At 38.1% G+C, this 17,477-nt stretch overlaps 2 pseudogenes; both read right to left on the bottom strand.

Moving 5' to 3' along the window:
- Nucleotides 1–854: 854 nt before the first annotated feature.
- On the bottom strand, nucleotides 855–11,041 carry LOC134384310 (G1/S-specific cyclin-E1-like; annotated as a pseudogene).
- Nucleotides 11,042–15,820: 4,779 nt separating this feature from the next.
- On the bottom strand, nucleotides 15,821–16,397 carry LOC134385083 (TLE family member 5-like; annotated as a pseudogene).
- Nucleotides 16,398–17,477: the final 1,080 nt, after the last annotated feature.

Here is a 17,477-nt window from a genome sequence, read left to right as displayed (position 1 = left end):
AGAGAATATACTTAGTGATTTCAATCCTTCAGCATTTATTGAGCTTTTTTTTTCTTAATGGCTTAGCATATGGTGTACTACAGTAAAGATTCTATGTGTGCTGGAAAAAAACATATATTCAGAAGCCATTAGGTGTAATGTTCAATAGGTGTATATTAGGTCATTGCGGTTGAGAGTATTGTTCAAATCTTCTATATCCTTATTGAATTTTGTTCACTTATTTTATCAACTGCTGATAGTGTTTTTAAAATCTCCACCATAATTGTGATTTATTTCTCCCTTTGTTTCTGTCAGTCTTTCCCTCTTAATTTTTTTTTCTCAAAGATAGTATTATCTTTATTAAAACATAGATAGACATAGCATCACTTATAAGAGTTCATAAAAGGCACTGTAAATTGTCAAATGATAGTGTGAAAAGGGCAGGACCCCAGCCCAGCTGGTTCTGAGCTCTGCATCACCACACATGCTCACAACCACCTGCTCCACTTAATAGGACACAACCCACAACACCCAAGGGGAGCCAACAGTGACAGTGGGACTTAACTCAAGCCCTGGTCATTTATGTGAATCGTCAGTCAAGTCAACTATCACATGCCTTAGAAGCATCTGGAGCATTCATTGTTGTTCCAGAGGTGACTGGTGTATTTGATCCACTTATTTAAAAAATCTAAGTATTCAATAAAAAACACTTTTCCCTGTCCAATGGCATCCACAGAAATACTGCCATTGTGGAAGAGACACTCCTCCATTTCAATATCTGTAAAAGCTAATGCACGCCTCTGTTGCAGTAGACAGAAGGGAATTTCAAGCAGGCATTTCTGTACAACTGTGTATGGTGGAGAATGCTGGTGTGGTCACACTGTTCTCAGCCCACTGCTCTGCTCTTTAGTGTTCTGTGGGTGGGGTGAGGACCCCCATTAGGGGGAGAAGAAATCCTATTTTGTTCAGAGAATATGGCTGTCTTTGCTTGGGCTTTGTCCACCAAATCCAAGCTGTTTACATGGGTCTGTATGTTGTGTGCATTTTCAGCAGAAACCACCCTGAAGTGCTTCAGTTTTGAGTTCCCTCTCTCCCTTAAAGTCATGGCAAACAGAATCATCCACTTGACTCGGTTCTCTGTATCACATCACTGATATCCTGAGACCTTTCGTATCACTTCAGAAGAAGAGAAATAACACAAGACAGAAGCAGGAGTACACACTAAGAAAATTCTAAGCAGCCAACATCCAGGACACAGACATCTAAAAGCTGTGCCATCTATATGAAGATGTCATGGAGATAATGCAGCAGGAGCACTTCATATAAGTCATTTAGATATGCAACCTGCACGTATGCATTCAGCTAGAACAAAGTGGTCAGGGGATTTAAATGCTACTTAGGGGCCTTCATAATCATTAATTCTATGGTAAGAATGTCTTCTCATGAACAGCCCCATCTGTAACATAAGCTATCTGGTGCAGCTTTAGCGAACAGATTTCCTCTAGTTTGGCAGCAATTAAATATAGACGTAATCTCAAGAAGCTGAAAAAATGTTTTACAGTATTTTCCTGTGCTGCCATATATCTATCAAAGAAAGCCTGTGTCCATGAAAACGTCTCCCTGTGAAGTTAACAGACTTCGCACACTTCCATTAACCAATCCAGAAAAAGTGCTTGTGTTTTAGGCTGCAGGAGAGGGTGTCGCTGCATAAAGTGCTCATTAGCCCTTCAGCAAGTCTTCTTGTTTAACATGATTTTCCAAACCTCCTATCTGCCCAGTTCAGTATAGGCAGCGCTGAGGCTCTGGAGGGGAAAACTGCAAGGCTCATATTTTAGAACTCGGGTATATACAAGTTCATCTTCTTGTCAGGTGTGGGGATCAAGGAGACGGGGTTTGCACAGACTGTATTATCGTCCCAAGGCTGACTGGTCTGTTACGATTCCGTCAATTTTGGCAATTTCTTCATCTGAATCCAAAAAAAAAAAAAGGAAAGAAAAGAAGATGGCCACGTTGTCTTCCTTTTCCTGGCGCGTAGGGAGAAACAGGGCCGCCTTCTTTGCAGATGCCCCTTCCTTCTCCGCCCCCTCTCTCCTCTCCGTCAGGACAGGGCAGAGCTCAGATCTGATCACCTCAAGCTCAACGCAGTCTACGCAGCAGGCAGACAGGCGCGCACGAGCCGAGGAAGGTGGCGAACAGGAAGCTTGGAGGCCAGAGGCGGCGGCGGGCTGAGGGCGCGGGTGCCGGGACCGCTCACCGCTCCTCCCTCTACGCCAGGCCGGCGGCCGGTTCCGCTGCTCCCGAGCCCGGCTTAACGGAAACTAAATCCCTGCGCTGGAGCCGCCCCGGCCAGCCCTCGCGCCCCTGTCCCTGGACGCCCCGCCCCAGCTCTGGGCCCCTCCATGGCCCCATCATAAATTTGGGTGCATTGACATTTAGAATGTTAATGGCGTATGAAATGATTATTTTATTATTACTAAATATTCTACTTACTATTCCCAATTATTTTTAGTCCGTCTCATGTATCTGAATTAACAACTTGTATTATTTCTCTTCATCCTGAAGGACTTCTTTAGCATTTCTTAAATCTGCTGGTAACAAATCTCCAAAGTATCATTAGTCAGAAAATGTATTTATTTCACCTTTATTTTTAAAAGATATTTTTGCTGGGTGTAGAATTCTTGGATGGGTCGGGTTTTGTTAATTTTATTTATTTATTTTTCCTCAGCACTTTAAAGATGTCATTCGCTCTATTATCTTCTGCTTATATTTCTGATAAGTCCCCTGACATTCTTCCCCTTTCCCCTGTAAGTTCTATGTAATTTTTCATGACTGTCTTAAAATTTTCTCTTTATCTTTGGTTTTTAGGAGTTTGACTATGACATGACATGGTGTAGTTTTCTCTGTATTTACTCCACTTGGGATTCACTAGGAGTTTTCAATTTGTGAACTGATAATTTTCATCAAGGTTAGGAAAAATTTGGCCATTATTTCTAAAAAGACTATTTCTGCCCCAGTCCAATTATTATAACACAAGACATAGGTACTGTATTCAGATTTTCATATCTTTTAGGCTTTTTCCTCTACATTTTATTTTAGATAACATCTATTGACCTTTCTTCAAAATTATTGCCTCTTCTGCATTGTTCATTCTTCTGTTAAGGCCATGCAATATGTTTCTTTTACAGAACTCATTCTTTGAATTATTTTTTTAAATTTCTATTTATTTTATGAGATTCTCCTTATATCCCCTTATTTGTTTCATCTTTTACATATAAATATTCGAATATATTTAGCACTAGTTTTTAAAATCCTTTTCTGCTAGTACCAATGTCTAGATTATATGTAAATATGTTTTATGGTGTTTTAATGTTTTATGATGTACTGAATATTGTATATAGATAACAGTGGAGATTGAGTTATGTAATTCTTTTGCTTTGTTTTTATTTCTAATCAGCAGTAATCTTTTCCCTCTCTGTTGCTGCTAAAGATATTATTCCAATTTCACCCAGTATCAAGTTAATAGTGGACAAGGCAGCACTTTTTAAGACTGAACTCACCCCTAGTTAGCCTTTCCTCCCAATGCCACAGCTGTTTCTGCCCAAGTCTGATTTCTTTGATCTTCTCAATGTTTGATCCTGGAACTTGGTGTCAGTTGGAACTCAGTTTTACTTCTTGAATCAGTAGTAGTAGAGCCCCAATTTTGAGGCACCATAAAAATGCATGAGTGTAGAGAGTTATTTCTGCTTTTAGCCACACAGTCACTGCTCTTTTCTCTGCAAAATGGAAGTGGGAAGCCAAGGGAGAATTGTTAGGTCAAGTACATTATTGCTGTATTTTGGAGTCTTCCAGACTCCAATTTCCCTCCCCTGCCACCAACACTACCAATAGCTCATCTATCTCAGCCTTTACCAGGCTTTCTTTTTCACCTTTTCCTCAATAAACTGTCAATGCTAAATGGTCACTTATAAAGGGCTCCTCTCTCTGAAAATCAGTTCATCTGGGCTGTTCATGCATCCTTCACTCTTTAGTAGTTTCATAGGTGAATATGAGTTTCATAATAGCTGAGTTTTTTTGGTGTTACCATGGGAACAAATATCTTCCACATCATTTCACATCTCAGACTGAAGTTTGGTTATTGTGTTTAAATTGTAGCCAAATTGCTAAGAAAATTATAGTTTATTTTGTCTGTAACTGAGCTATCTTCCTCATAATTATCTCCTGATGGGCAATAGGACCTTAAAAATATAGTTATGTTTAAAACTCTGTGGTCTCTCAGATTTCAGTTTTCTATCATGAGCCTAGGCATTGTTACTACATATATAGAATACAGACAGGACACCTTATCTGGATTCTGTGTGACTCACAAAATGTAGAAAATTTCCAACCCCATTACTTCAAAAGTGAACAAGCAAAATTGAATAACAAATGAAAAAATAAACAAATAAGAGCTGAGCCTGGAGCTGCTGAAAGAGGAGAATTAAAGCAGACAGCAACTGGAGCACCAGGGATTTGGGCTTTGGGGGCACAGAGTAAAGCCAGAGAAGTAGACCACTAAGTCCAGAGCAGTGGGAAACAGAGCAGCAGTGAACAAGAGTTGCAGGGAGCCAGCCTGGAAATGCTGAAGCAGAGAAGACATGGATGCTCTGCAACTGATTCATAGAAACTTTGCTTCAGGCATATCAATCCTTGAAAGAACAAGAAAGTAGAAATGTTAAGTTATGAACCATCCTCTGAGACTAAACCTCTAAAGCAGTAAGAAGGCAAAAGCAAATTCTCTTTGTAGAAAATATTTCCCAAAGTAGGCCCACTGAATTCATATAGATAAAAAAATAATGATCTCTCATTCTAAAATTTATATGGAATCTCAAAGTAATCAAAAGAATCTTGATGAATAAAAGCAAAGCTGGAGGCCTCATACTTCCTGACTTCAAAACATATTATAAAGCTAGATGCAGGATGACATTGGCATAAAGACAGATATATAGACCAACAGAACACAACGAGAAATAAACCCTCCTATATATAATACTGAATACAGGGGTGCCAACATCTGCACGATGGGGAAAGGACAGTTGCTTCAACAAATGTGTTGGGAAAACTGAATATCCACTTGTAAAAGAAAGATGTGGAAGACTTACATTTCACATATACAAAAACTAACTCAGAATGGGTTAAAGACCTTAAAGTAAGGGCTGAAGCTAAAATTCCCTGAAGAAAACATTGGGGAAAAGCTTCATGACACTGGATTTGGTAATATTTCTTAGATATAACACCAAAAGTACAGGCCACAATAGCAAAAACAGATGAGTGGGAACACAACAAACTCAAAAACTCTGTGCAACAATGGAAGCAATCAGTAAAGTAAAAGGCAACCTACAGAAAGGGAAAAATGTTTGAAAACCATATATCTGTTAAGGGATTAATATACAAAATATATAAGGGAACTTTACAACTCAACAACAACAAAAACAAACAACTTGGTTAAAAAATATGCAAAGGACTTCTATAAACATTTCTCCAAAGACATTCAAATGGACAATAAGCATAAGAAAAGATGCTTAACATCACTAATCATCAGAAAAATGCAAAGCAGAACCATAATTAGATTCTACCTCACACCTGTTATGATAGTCACTATTAAAAAAAAAAAAACAGAAAATAGTGCTGACAAGGATGTGGAGAAATTGAAGTGATATTTGCACACTCACATTCATTGTAGCATTTTATTGCACTGAATACTGTAGGCAATTGTAACATAATGATGAGTATTTGTGTATCTAAGCACAGAAAAAGCACAGTAAAAATGTGATAAAAGATGAAAAATCGTACAACTTTATACCGCACTTACCATGATTGGAGCTTGCAGGACTAGAAGTTGCTCTGGGTGAGTGAATGAGTGAGTGATGAGTGAATGTGAAGGTCTAAGGACATTACAATACAGTACTGTAGACTTTATAAATGCTGTACAGTACAGTAGGCTATGCTAAATTTATTTTTTAATATTTTTATTTCAATTATAAATTAACCTTAGCTTACTGTAACTTTTTTACTTTATAAACTTCCAAATTTTTATTATCTTTTTAACTCTTTTGTAATCATACTTAGCTTAAAACACATCAAATGGCTTTACAAAAATAATTTATTTCTTTATAACTTTATTCTATAAGAGTTTTTCTATTTAATTTTTTTTTTTTTACTTTCTAAACTTTTTAAATAAAAACTAAGACATGAACCATTACCCTAGGCCTACACAGGGTCAGTATCAAAGTCACTGTCTCCAACCCCCACATCTTGTTCTATTGGAAGATCTTCAGGGGCAATAACACCCATGGAGCTGTTGTCTCCTATAACAACAATGCCTTCTTCTGCAATATCTCCTAAAGGGCCTGTCTGAAGTTGTTTTACAGTTAACTTTTTTTAATAAGTAGAAGGAGTACACTTTAAAATAACAATAAGCGGTATTATATAGTAATCTTATAAGATGACCACCTTATGTGCAGTAAATCTTTGACTAAAACATGTCTATGAAGCACATGACTGTATGTGTTTATAGATGACTGCTGAAAGGGTTTACTGCCACCATCGGGCACAACTATCAACGGCATACTATATTCATGGCTGGAAATGCTATTGATCTTTTTTGACTCAAGACAGTCAAACCTCAATCCAAGCTTCCTCAATCCAAGCTTCTCACACATGTTGTGAGTTTGAAGATGGGCAAGAGTCATTTGAGCTGCCAATAAAATGCTTGCTATACCATCTGGAAACACAGGCATTGTATTGTCAAGGACCTTGTCAATCTATAAAAATATGTTACAGTATTATTTCCAGAATTTTTGAACTCCATATAAACAGAGGTAACTGGATCTCAGTTGCATATCCATTTGATAATAGATTCTATAGCACTGAGAACTTTCAGGATTTAGTGGTTCTACAACCAATAGTTTATTACTCACAGTTCCCTACAGAAGAGGTCACATCACTCAATGCAGGGCCACATGCGGCAGGACCAAAATTGGTCAAGAGGCAGAGGACTGAAGGGAAATCATGGGCAAAAGCCTTTACGGTGGTTTCCATAGGAAAGGCAAATCAAGAAAAGGTAAACAGTTTAGGTTTGGCTATTTGAATAATTTCAGTAGGATCTGGGCTATATTGATGGTCTTCAGTTTAATATCTCGCCATGTGGTGATTTAGAACAGAGGAAATATTGGCTTTGTGTGTGAGAGTTTAAGGGTTGGAGATGTGAGCTTTAGGCTGGTTGGTTTGTATTTGAAAGGCACACTCACAAGACACTAATTTGCTATATTTAGGAATTAGATAGGCCTGGAAGGGGCAGTCTCTCCATGGCCACCAAGGTCCTCTAAATGTCAAAGCATCATAATATATAGAAAATTAAAATTCATAATTAATACCCAGGGCACTTAATAATTGACTCACAATGGGAATGGTGTGTGGGGTTGGTTGGGCTTCTGCTTTTGATATCATCACTGAATCTATTGAATTCCTAACCACATTACAGTGGCTGTAATCCATGAACCAAAAAAACTGAAGTCAAAGAGCTTTGTCTACCACTGTTAATCACAACCAGTCTCTCAGCACCCAGAAATCTGAACAATGGAAACTGGAATACTGATGCAAAAAAAACCCTTAAATATTCACAACTCTGTTTACTGCTGAGGAAAAATCAACTAGGAGGAAGTACTTCATTTCCTTCTGCCTCTCAAATGTCATGTGAATAGACCTCCTCTGCCAGACAAGATGGTAAAACAAAGACCAGATTTACCCTCTGTCCTGACACAACTAGAAAAGTGGACAATTTATGTGAAACAACCATTTTTAGACAATAGATATCAGGCAGTGAATGTCAGTGATTTCTAGGAGAGGAGAAACAAAGTGAATCCATTACCACAGCTTACCGATTGAAGAGAGTTTCTAAGCTTCAGTGCAGGGAGGGTGATATATGTGGAGCCTGGAAATCTCTTAAATTGAGAATATAGAGTTAGGAATTTAGAAAGGCCAAGAGGTTTACATTTCATAGGGCAGAATGTTGGAGAGGAGAAAGCTCCAAATACCTGTAGAGGGTGTCATTTAGTCTTCAGGTAGAGTACTCAGAAGGGTATTGCTTAAAGCAGTGGGTCAAAATTAGCCCAAGATTAAAGTCTGCTCTGATCCCACCTGCCTTAGTCTATTTGTGTTGCTATGACAAAATACCACAGACCATGTAATTTATAGAGAAAAGAAATTTATTTTCTCACAGTTCTGGCAGATGGGAAGTCTAAGATCAAGATATTGGCTTCAGTTGTCTGGTGAGGGCCGCATCCTGCTGAGGACAGGAACATCATATCCTCACGTCGCAGAAGAGCAAGCTAAACAAATGCTGTGTGAAGCCTCTTTTATAAGGGCCTTAATCACATTCACAAAGGAGAAGCCCTCAGGGCCGAATTACCTCTCAAAGGCCTCACTTCTTAATAGTATCACATAGGCAACACCTGAATTTTGAAGGGGACACATTAAAGTCATAGTACTCACTCCCTAACAACACTTAGAAGCAAATATCTAAAAGATCCAAAAGTTTCCCAAGTAACTTAATTGTAACCCAGAAAAATGCTCAAGAATATTTAAAGGAACACAAAAATATCCACCATCCAACAAGGTAAATCCACAGTCTGGCATTCAAATAAAAAATACCAGTTATACAAGTACAAAGAAGCAAAAATATGTTACCCATAGAATCCAGAATATATGAACTGTTACAACTCACCAACAAGAAGGCAAATAACCCAATTAAAATAAAACAAAGGATATTAATACAGTACTGGACATTTCTCCAAAGACAATATGTATAAAGTTCTGAAACACACAGAAAAAATGCTCAACATTTTAGGGTAGATGCAAATCAAATCCACAATGGGATACCACATCCACTAGTATGGTTATAATCCAAAATGAAATTAGAAACAAATGAATAAAATAAGTATTCATGAGGATGCAGAAAAATGGAAACCCTCATATATTGCTGGTAGAAATGCAAAATGGTACAACCATTTTGAAAAACTTTGGTAGTTCCTCAAAAAACTTAAATATAGGGTTACCATATGACTCAGCAATTCCACTCATAGGTATGAGACAAAAGAAATGAAAACATTTATTTAAACAAACACTTGTATATGAATGCTCATAGAACCATTATTTATAATAGCCAAAAAGATCAAAATGTGGTAGATCTATACTGAATATTATTTTGTAATAAAAAGGAATGCTGATGCTACTGCATGAATTGACTTTGATAACATTATGTTAAATGAAAGAAGCCAAAAGTAAAAGTCCATTTTGTCATTCCATTACATCAGATGTCGAGACAAGAGACAAGACAGAGTGGTTAACAGGGGCTGGAAGGAGGAAGGAGTGGAGGTTGACTGCTAGTAAGTATGGTGTTTCTTTGGGAGATGATGAAAATATTCTGGAATTAGTGGTGATAGTTGTACAATCTAGTAAGTATATTATGATCTACTGAATTTTACACTTTTAAATGGTGAATTTTATGAAATGTGAATTACATCTTAAATAAAATTAGAATAAAAAATACAATTTAATATTTCTTTATCTCCACTACAGCACTATCAAAATATATATGCACAACTCATAATGATGAGATGTCAATAAATAAAACAAATAGAAATAACACAGATAAAATTAGTAGAAAAGATTATTAAGACAGTTGCTATAACTAAATTTCCTATGTTCAAGAAGGTAGAGGAAAAATTGAACATGTTGAGTAGAGAGTGAAAGATACATTTAAAAAAGAAGCAAATATAGCTTCTAAAGATGAAAACTACAATGTCTAAATGAAAGATGTACTGGATAGGATAGACACTACAGAAAAAACAGGTAAGTGAACATGACAACATAGTAATACATGTACCCAAAATGAAACACAAGGAGGAAAAAACGCTAAACCAATATAAATGGCATCAATGAGCCATGGAACAACAGTGACTGGCTGTATATGTAGAATTTGAGTCCAAAAAGGAGGGAAGGGAAATAAAAAATATTCATATATAAAAAGAAATAATGGCTGAAAATTTTCCAAATTTGAAGAGAGCTATAAACCACACTTTCAAAAATATCAACAAGTCTCAAGCATAAGAAACATAAAGAAAATTACACATCATAATCAACATGCTTAAAATCAGTGATGAGAAAATTATAAGAGCAGACAGGAAAAAAAATGACAGCACATTCAGAATAAGCAAATTTTTCATCAGAAACAATGCGAGACAAAGGTAAGGGAGAAATGTCTTCATAATACTGAAAGAAAAAAACCTATCCCCAATGAAGATATCTCTCAAAAATAACAGTAAAATAAAAACTGAAAGAACTCATCCCTAGCAGACCGGCTATAAAAAATGTTCAAAAGAAGTCCTTCAAGCAGAAGAAAAATGATACCAGGTGGAAATCCAAATCTATACAAAGGAATAAAGAGCACCAAAAATGGTTAATATGTGAATAAATATAAAAGATGTTTAATGTTATTTTTGATTCCTTGAAAAGATAATTAGCCACTTGAAGCAAAAAATAATAGCAATTGTATTGTGTGTTATATAATACATACATACATACATACATATTACACATAAAATATGTATTATAACATATGTGGAAGTAAAATGCATGACAACAATAGCACAAAGATAGGAGGGGGAAATATAGAAATATACTCTTGTAAGATTCTTATATAATTGGTGAAATAAGTATTATTTGAAGGTACTCTGTGCAAGTTAAAGATGTATACTGTAAACTCTAAAATAATCACTAAAGATCAAGCTAAAGCATTACAGCTGATAAGCAAACAAAGGAAATAAAATGGAATAAAAAATTCTCAATCCCGAAGAAGGTAGAAAGGAGGAACAAAGAATAAATGAGACAAATAGACAACATATAGCTAAATTGTAGATTTAAACACAATCGTACCAGCAATCAATAAAGCATAAATTGTCTACGTACCATAATAAATGAAAAGCCAGAGATTTTCAGACTGAATAAAAAAGCAACCTACCTTCATGCTGCCTAAAAAAACAAAAAACAAACAAACAAACAAAAAACCCCACTTTACATATAATTATACAAATAGGTTAAAAGTGATGTATGAGAAAATATATGGCATGCTGACACTAATCAAAAGAAAGCTGACGTGGCTATATTACAATCAGACAAAGTACATTTCAGAGGCAAGACTATTACCACATTTAAAGAAGAACATAACATAATGATAAAAGAATCAATTTATCAAGTAAACAATAACCCTAAATGTTTATGCATCTTATCACAGAGCTTCAAAATATATGAAGCCAAAACTGGTTAAACTAAAAAGGAAAGAAATAAATGCACTATTATATTTGGAGAGTTATCATACTTTTCTCCATAATTGATAGAACAGGTAGACAGGAAATCATTAAGGGCACAGAAGACTTGAACAACACTAAAACTAACTTGACTTAACATTTATATACAATATAAAAAGAATACAGACACTCAAAGTGTGCATGGAACATTTACCAAGATAGGCTATACTCTGGGCCAATAAGTAAGTCTCAATAACTTTATTGTATATATTTATTTTTTTAATGTATTTATTTTTATTTTTTAATTTATTTATCATTACTTTTGTTTTTACATTCTAAGAAGACGTTACAGAGCAGTGGGGGGAAGGGGTGAGGGGAAGAGAGAGGGGAATGGGGTGAGAGGGGGAGGAAGGAGGACATGCTCAAGGCTCATGGCACACCCCTTATTCTGGCAGGGGAGTCCAGGGCACTTCAGTAGTGGCTCAGTGGTCATCACAGGGTTCAGTGTGGTGGTCGGGGGAGTGACTTAGGTCCTCAGCCCTCCCCACATCCAACATGGGCTCACAGGGGGCTTTCAGTCCTTCTAGGTTTTATAGGTGTTCTTTGGTGGTGTTAGACCTTTAATTGTTAATATCAGAAATTTGTCTCTGATTTGTGGGTTTTTGTTTTTTCTTTCAATTCTGCTCTGTGTTTTATGCCGTTCCCACCAATTAAAGCCTGCACTGGAACCAATTTGTTGTACTTTGCTTACTTCTAAACTGGGGAAATTCCTGTGGGAACCAACATTTGAGTTCTGTCATTGAGCTAAATTGTTGCTTTGCTGCTGATCTCTGGGGAAGGTTTTTTGTGCCACTCAGGTTTTAATTGTTGACCTTGTAAGCACTTCGAGGTCTTGTGAGGTCTGGTACACCTGGGTTGTGTGGAAACTTGTCTGGGCCTGAGTCTTTTCAGCAAACTGCACCCCTTCAGTTCTATGTTCCTGACCAGTGTCCACTGAATGGGCCTATGCTGATTGGAGGGCAGATCAGCTGTCCATGCTATGGCCCCAGTGTTTCCCTGGTCGGCCCGTCTCCCCCACCACTTGCACTTCAAATACTTCCCATAGGACAGGCCATGTGCTGGTCTCTTGCAATGACTCACCAGCCTCTGATTTACTCCTTTTTTTTTCAGTTGTATTTGGCCCCTGGCTCTTATGTGGGTCTATGGGAACCCCGTTTGTGGTCTTGTTGGCCTGGGGGCCACCAAGGCCCTCTTCTCCCCTGCAGCCTCCAAGCCACTGCAAAAAAAAAAAGGGCACAGCTGAGGATTCTGCCAGCTCTTGCTCTGTGTGCTCACCAGCTCCATCCTTAAAGCAGCTGGGGCTTGAAATGATTAACAGAGTGAAAAGCCAACCTGCAGAATGGGAGATGATATTTACAAACTACGCATCCAACAAGGGATTGATATCCAGAATATATAGGGAACTCAAACAACTTAACAGTAAAAAAAAAAATCAAGTAGCTTAATTTAAAAATGGACAAAAGAGCTGAATAGGTCTTTCTCAAAGGAAGATATACAAATGGCTAATAGTCACATGAAGAAATGCTCAACATCACTAAACATTAGGAAAATGCAAATCAAAACCACGCTGAAGTATCATTTCAAGCCACTTAGACTGGTCATTACCAAAAAGACAGAGAATAACAAATGCTGGCAAGGATGTGGAGAAAGGGGAACTCTACAACACCGCTGGTGGGAATGTAAATTAGTGCAGCTATTATGGAAAACAGCATGGAGATTCCTCAAACAAATACAAATGGAACTGCCCTATAATTCAGCAATCCCACTGCTGGATGTATACCCAAAGGAACAGAAATTATCATGTGGAAGGGATACCTGCTCATGATATTTAGTGGTGAGCAGGTATCCCTTGCTCACCACTAAACACAGCTCTATTTACAAAAGCTAAGAGTTGGAACCAACCTAAATGTCCATCAATGGACAACTGGATAAGGAAAATGTGATAAGTATACACAATGAAATACTGCTCTCCCATAAAAAAGAATGAAATTCTGCCATTCACAGCAACATGGATGAATTTAGAGAAAATTATGTGAAGTGAAATAAGCCATGAACAGAAAGAGAAATACCACATGTCCTCACTCATAAGAAAAAAGAAAAAAAAAAGAAAAGAAAAGAAAAGTACAATAATCACAATAATTCATTGAACTTTCAAAGGGACAGGATGGAACTGAGGCCATCAGATATAGGAACGGGGGAGGGGGTTAGGGAGAAATTGGTAAAGGCCCATAAAAAATGTTTACATTGTGTAATGGTAAAACGAAAGAAAGGTTTTCTGGATTCGGGGTTTGAAAAATAAACAAGTAAAGATCTTAATAGGCTTTATTTGTGATTCTAAAATTGGTCAATACCTCACTCCATAAAATAGAATAAGCGTTCCAGCAGGTTAAGCAGAGGGGGGTTTTATGAACAGAAAAAGGATTCTAGAAAGCAGAAACGAACAAAAATGTAGACTGGTTATTTCAAAGTTTCTTTCCGTATAAGGTAGTTACAAAGAGACAGAACAATTGAGAATGAGTAGATTGGTTAATATGAGGTTACTTCAAGTTACCTTTTTATTGTAAAGATCAAAACAAAGGGAAATTCATTTTCATGCTGATTAAGGTCTGAAACTGGCCTATTGGAAATTGGCTGTTATCTCTTTCTTCTGATTCCTCCAAAGGTCAAATAATAAGATTTGGTTTGGTGACAGGGAAATTTAGCCTGGGTGACTCCAGTTTGATTTTGAATTTGGTCTGTTAGCACCTACTGCAGGAGCTCAGTCCAAAACAATAAACTCCTATAATTTTTAATTCAGAGTATCAACTGCTACAGAAAAACTGGAGAGAAAATTGAATGCCTTCCAAAAAATATTTATTTAAATACTTTAAAAAATACATGGTTTCTATAAGATTCCAATGATCATTTAGCTGATTCTTTGTTTTAAAGCATCCTTTTTATTTTCTTGTTTGCCTTTTTTCTTTCTGCCTCTTGTTTTCATCTGCAAATTGGATTATTTTTACCTTTGCAGAACAGGTCTTAGTATAAGTTACTTGATTCTTTTTCTAGTTTGATTAACTGACCTCATTTAATAGCTTTTTACTATTGTTCTAAATGGAACATACGTTAACAACCCCATGTTGTTTATTTTAATTATTGTTCATCTTCATGTCTTCTTCTGCTACTGCCCTCAGCTCTCTAATCACTGAAATATATTTCACAAGCAATGTTTCTACTTTGTTTTCATGTCTGCCAAGCAAATCAAGGAAGTTATAAATATTAACCTAATGTTCTGGAGACAAACCACTAAAGATAAAAAGTACTAGCACATCAAATCTGATTTGATAAATGAAATCTATTATTATGATTAGTAAGTAAACCTTGAAAATGAAATACAGAGGAAGCACTCCTACTGTCATCTTTATTTTAAATTTTAGGAGTCAGTGAATTCTGTCATCTCTTTGCAGACAGCAAGATTTCAGAGTGCTTGACACTAAATCCATAAAAATAAAATCTGCAGTGGTTTTACAGTTCATGAGGAAATTAAAAATATATGTGTGTAAATAAATAACTGAAATACATAATTAAACAGTGAGGTATGGGACATTTTTTCTGACCATAAAAGATTAAGTTGCATGGAACTTTCCCTACAATAGAATTTTACAGAAACTAATTAAAATGTATGAAACTGATCTTCTCAAACATTCAGAAAAACAGAAAGAGACTGTGATACAAATATAGGAAAATTATCCAGGGAAGCCTATACTGATCCTGCCTTTCCATCTGGAGACAAATTTGTTTCCAGTATCCTCATGTTTATTTGGGAAGGGGAGAAAGGAAAGCCTGGGTCACCCCCCGCTTCCCTGTTTGTCCCAGCTAAGCTAGCTTTACTTTGCCTCCTATTTGTGGGCAAGGGGGGAGGAACAGGTGGGCATGGGGGCCTCAAGGACTAGCAGAAGAGGTGAGCAGGGTGGGAGGTGGGTCCCAAGGGGAGAGACAGGGTGCCCAGGATGGGAAAGGATGGCTAGCCTCGTGTTTGCATGCAGTGCCAGGGTATGAGGCTGTAGTGTGTACCCAGAAGAGCCCAGTGAGCAGACTGTCAGTTACATGTGTGTGAAATGGGAAAGTACCAGGGGTGTTGGATTTCTTGAGGTTTTGCTCCCATCTGACCTGGTCTCCCATTTGCCCCGCCAGGCCGCAGGTTGCCTCATCTGTGGAATGAGCAGGTATTCACCTATTCAGGCTGCATGTGGGGAGGAGGAAGGGAGGTGGGGACTGGGTGGGGTTGGAGCAAATCTAGGGGGTGGCAGGCACACAAGCAGGGGTAGGACCCCAGCAGGTGGCTACCGTAAATGCTACTGGAGTTTAGCCATCCTGAGCTATACTGTCTTGTGCTGAACATCCCTTTCTCTCCTTGCCTCTCTCTCCTTTGTCCCTACCCCTCCCATCCCAGCCGCCTGCTAATCTGACTTCTCACCATCATCCTCCTGGTGGGCGTCACCATCGTGGCTGTTCTTGTCTTCCTTGGAGAGGTGGACCTGGGAGCCCAGCACCTACAGCGATAGGAAGCCATTGTCCACAATGACCACCAGCAGTGCAGGTGGCTGCAGCCCCACGGGCAGTGGGGTCAGGGGCAGGGCCAGAGCCTGAAGCTGGCGCTTGGAGCTGCTGTGGATGATGGAGTTCAGCTCGGGAGCAGTGACCTGCTTAGCCCTCTGGATGGTTCCCAAGACCTGCTGCTGGTGCTCTTGGGAGAGGTAGGGCAGGACCTGGGCACACATCCCTTTCAGCCTCTTGATGATTTCAGCCTGCCTGTGCATCTCGATGTTTAGGCCATAGGACATCTCGTAGTACTTCACATAGTTATGCTGCATCTCCGACTTCTCCTTGGCTAGCTTGTAGCATTCGAGCTTCAGGCTGATACTGACCCGGCAACAGTTAAAATTCATCTTTGATGGGGTGGTAGGAGTCGGAGGTGATGAATTTCAGTTGCTGGATTAGGTGCAATGAACCCAAATGCCTGCTTTGTGGAAACATGTCCGTCACGGCCTGGGGGTGCAGACTGCGCCCTTGTGGGGGTACATGCGGCCCAGCCTTTGTCCAGGCGCCTGATCGGCAGCTCCCAGGGCCACCTCCACAGCTTCTTGTACCCAGCTTCGTCCATTTCCTGCACCTCCTGACAATTTTTATTTTACTTTAATTTTTTTTTTTAAGATAAGGTATTAAACATACATGTGGGGTACAACGTTGATTTCCAATAATTCTATATAATGTGTGAGGGTTAGGTCAGTATAGTTAGCGTATTTTTCATTACAATACACAATCATTCTTTGTGTCCCTCAACCAATTCCTCATTAACCCCCACTCTCCCCCTCCCCTCTCCCTTTCCACCTCTAGTAACCATGGTTCTTTTCTCTCTCTAAAACTTCATTGTATAACTGTGATTGTTGTTTCTGTCTATTTGTCTCTTTTTATTGTTTATTTGTTTATTTATGTATTCAGCTCCCTGTTATGACTCTAATGTATCACATACACACGAGTGCTCACACACACAGATGGGCACATTATAAACACACATTCTAGGGTACTTTGAAATCAAATTGGTTAACAGTGATAAAGAGAAACGTTTTATTTTTATTTATTTATTTATTTTTATTTTTTATTTTTTATTTTTTATTTATTTATTTTTTTAATTTTATTTTGTTGATATACATTGTGGCTGATTATTGCTCCCCATCACCAAAACCTCCCTCCCTTCTCCCTCCCCCCCTCCCCCCCAACAATGTCCTTTCCGTTTGCTTGTCATATCAACTTCAAATAATTGTGGTTGTTATATCTTCTTCCCCCCCCCCCGGTTTGTGTGCGTGTGTGTGTGTGTGTGTGTGTGTGTCTGTGTGTGTGTGTGTGTGTGTGTGTGTGAATTTATATATTAATTTTTAGCTCCCACCAATAAGTGAGAACATGTGGTATTTCTCTTTCTGTGCCTGACTTGTTTCACTTAATATAATTCTCTCAAGGACCATCCATGTTGTTGCAAATGGCAGTATTTCATTCGTTTTTATAGCTGAGTAGTATTCCATTGTGTAGATGTACCACATTTTCCGTATCCACTCCTCC

Source organism: Cynocephalus volans, chromosome 8, assembly GCF_027409185.1.
Source record: "Cynocephalus volans isolate mCynVol1 chromosome 8, mCynVol1.pri, whole genome shotgun sequence".
Classification (NCBI taxonomy): Eukaryota; Metazoa; Chordata; class Mammalia; order Dermoptera; family Cynocephalidae; genus Cynocephalus; species Cynocephalus volans.
Note: the sequence above shows the minus strand (reverse complement) of the source record. Positions and strands in the feature narration are given on the sequence as shown.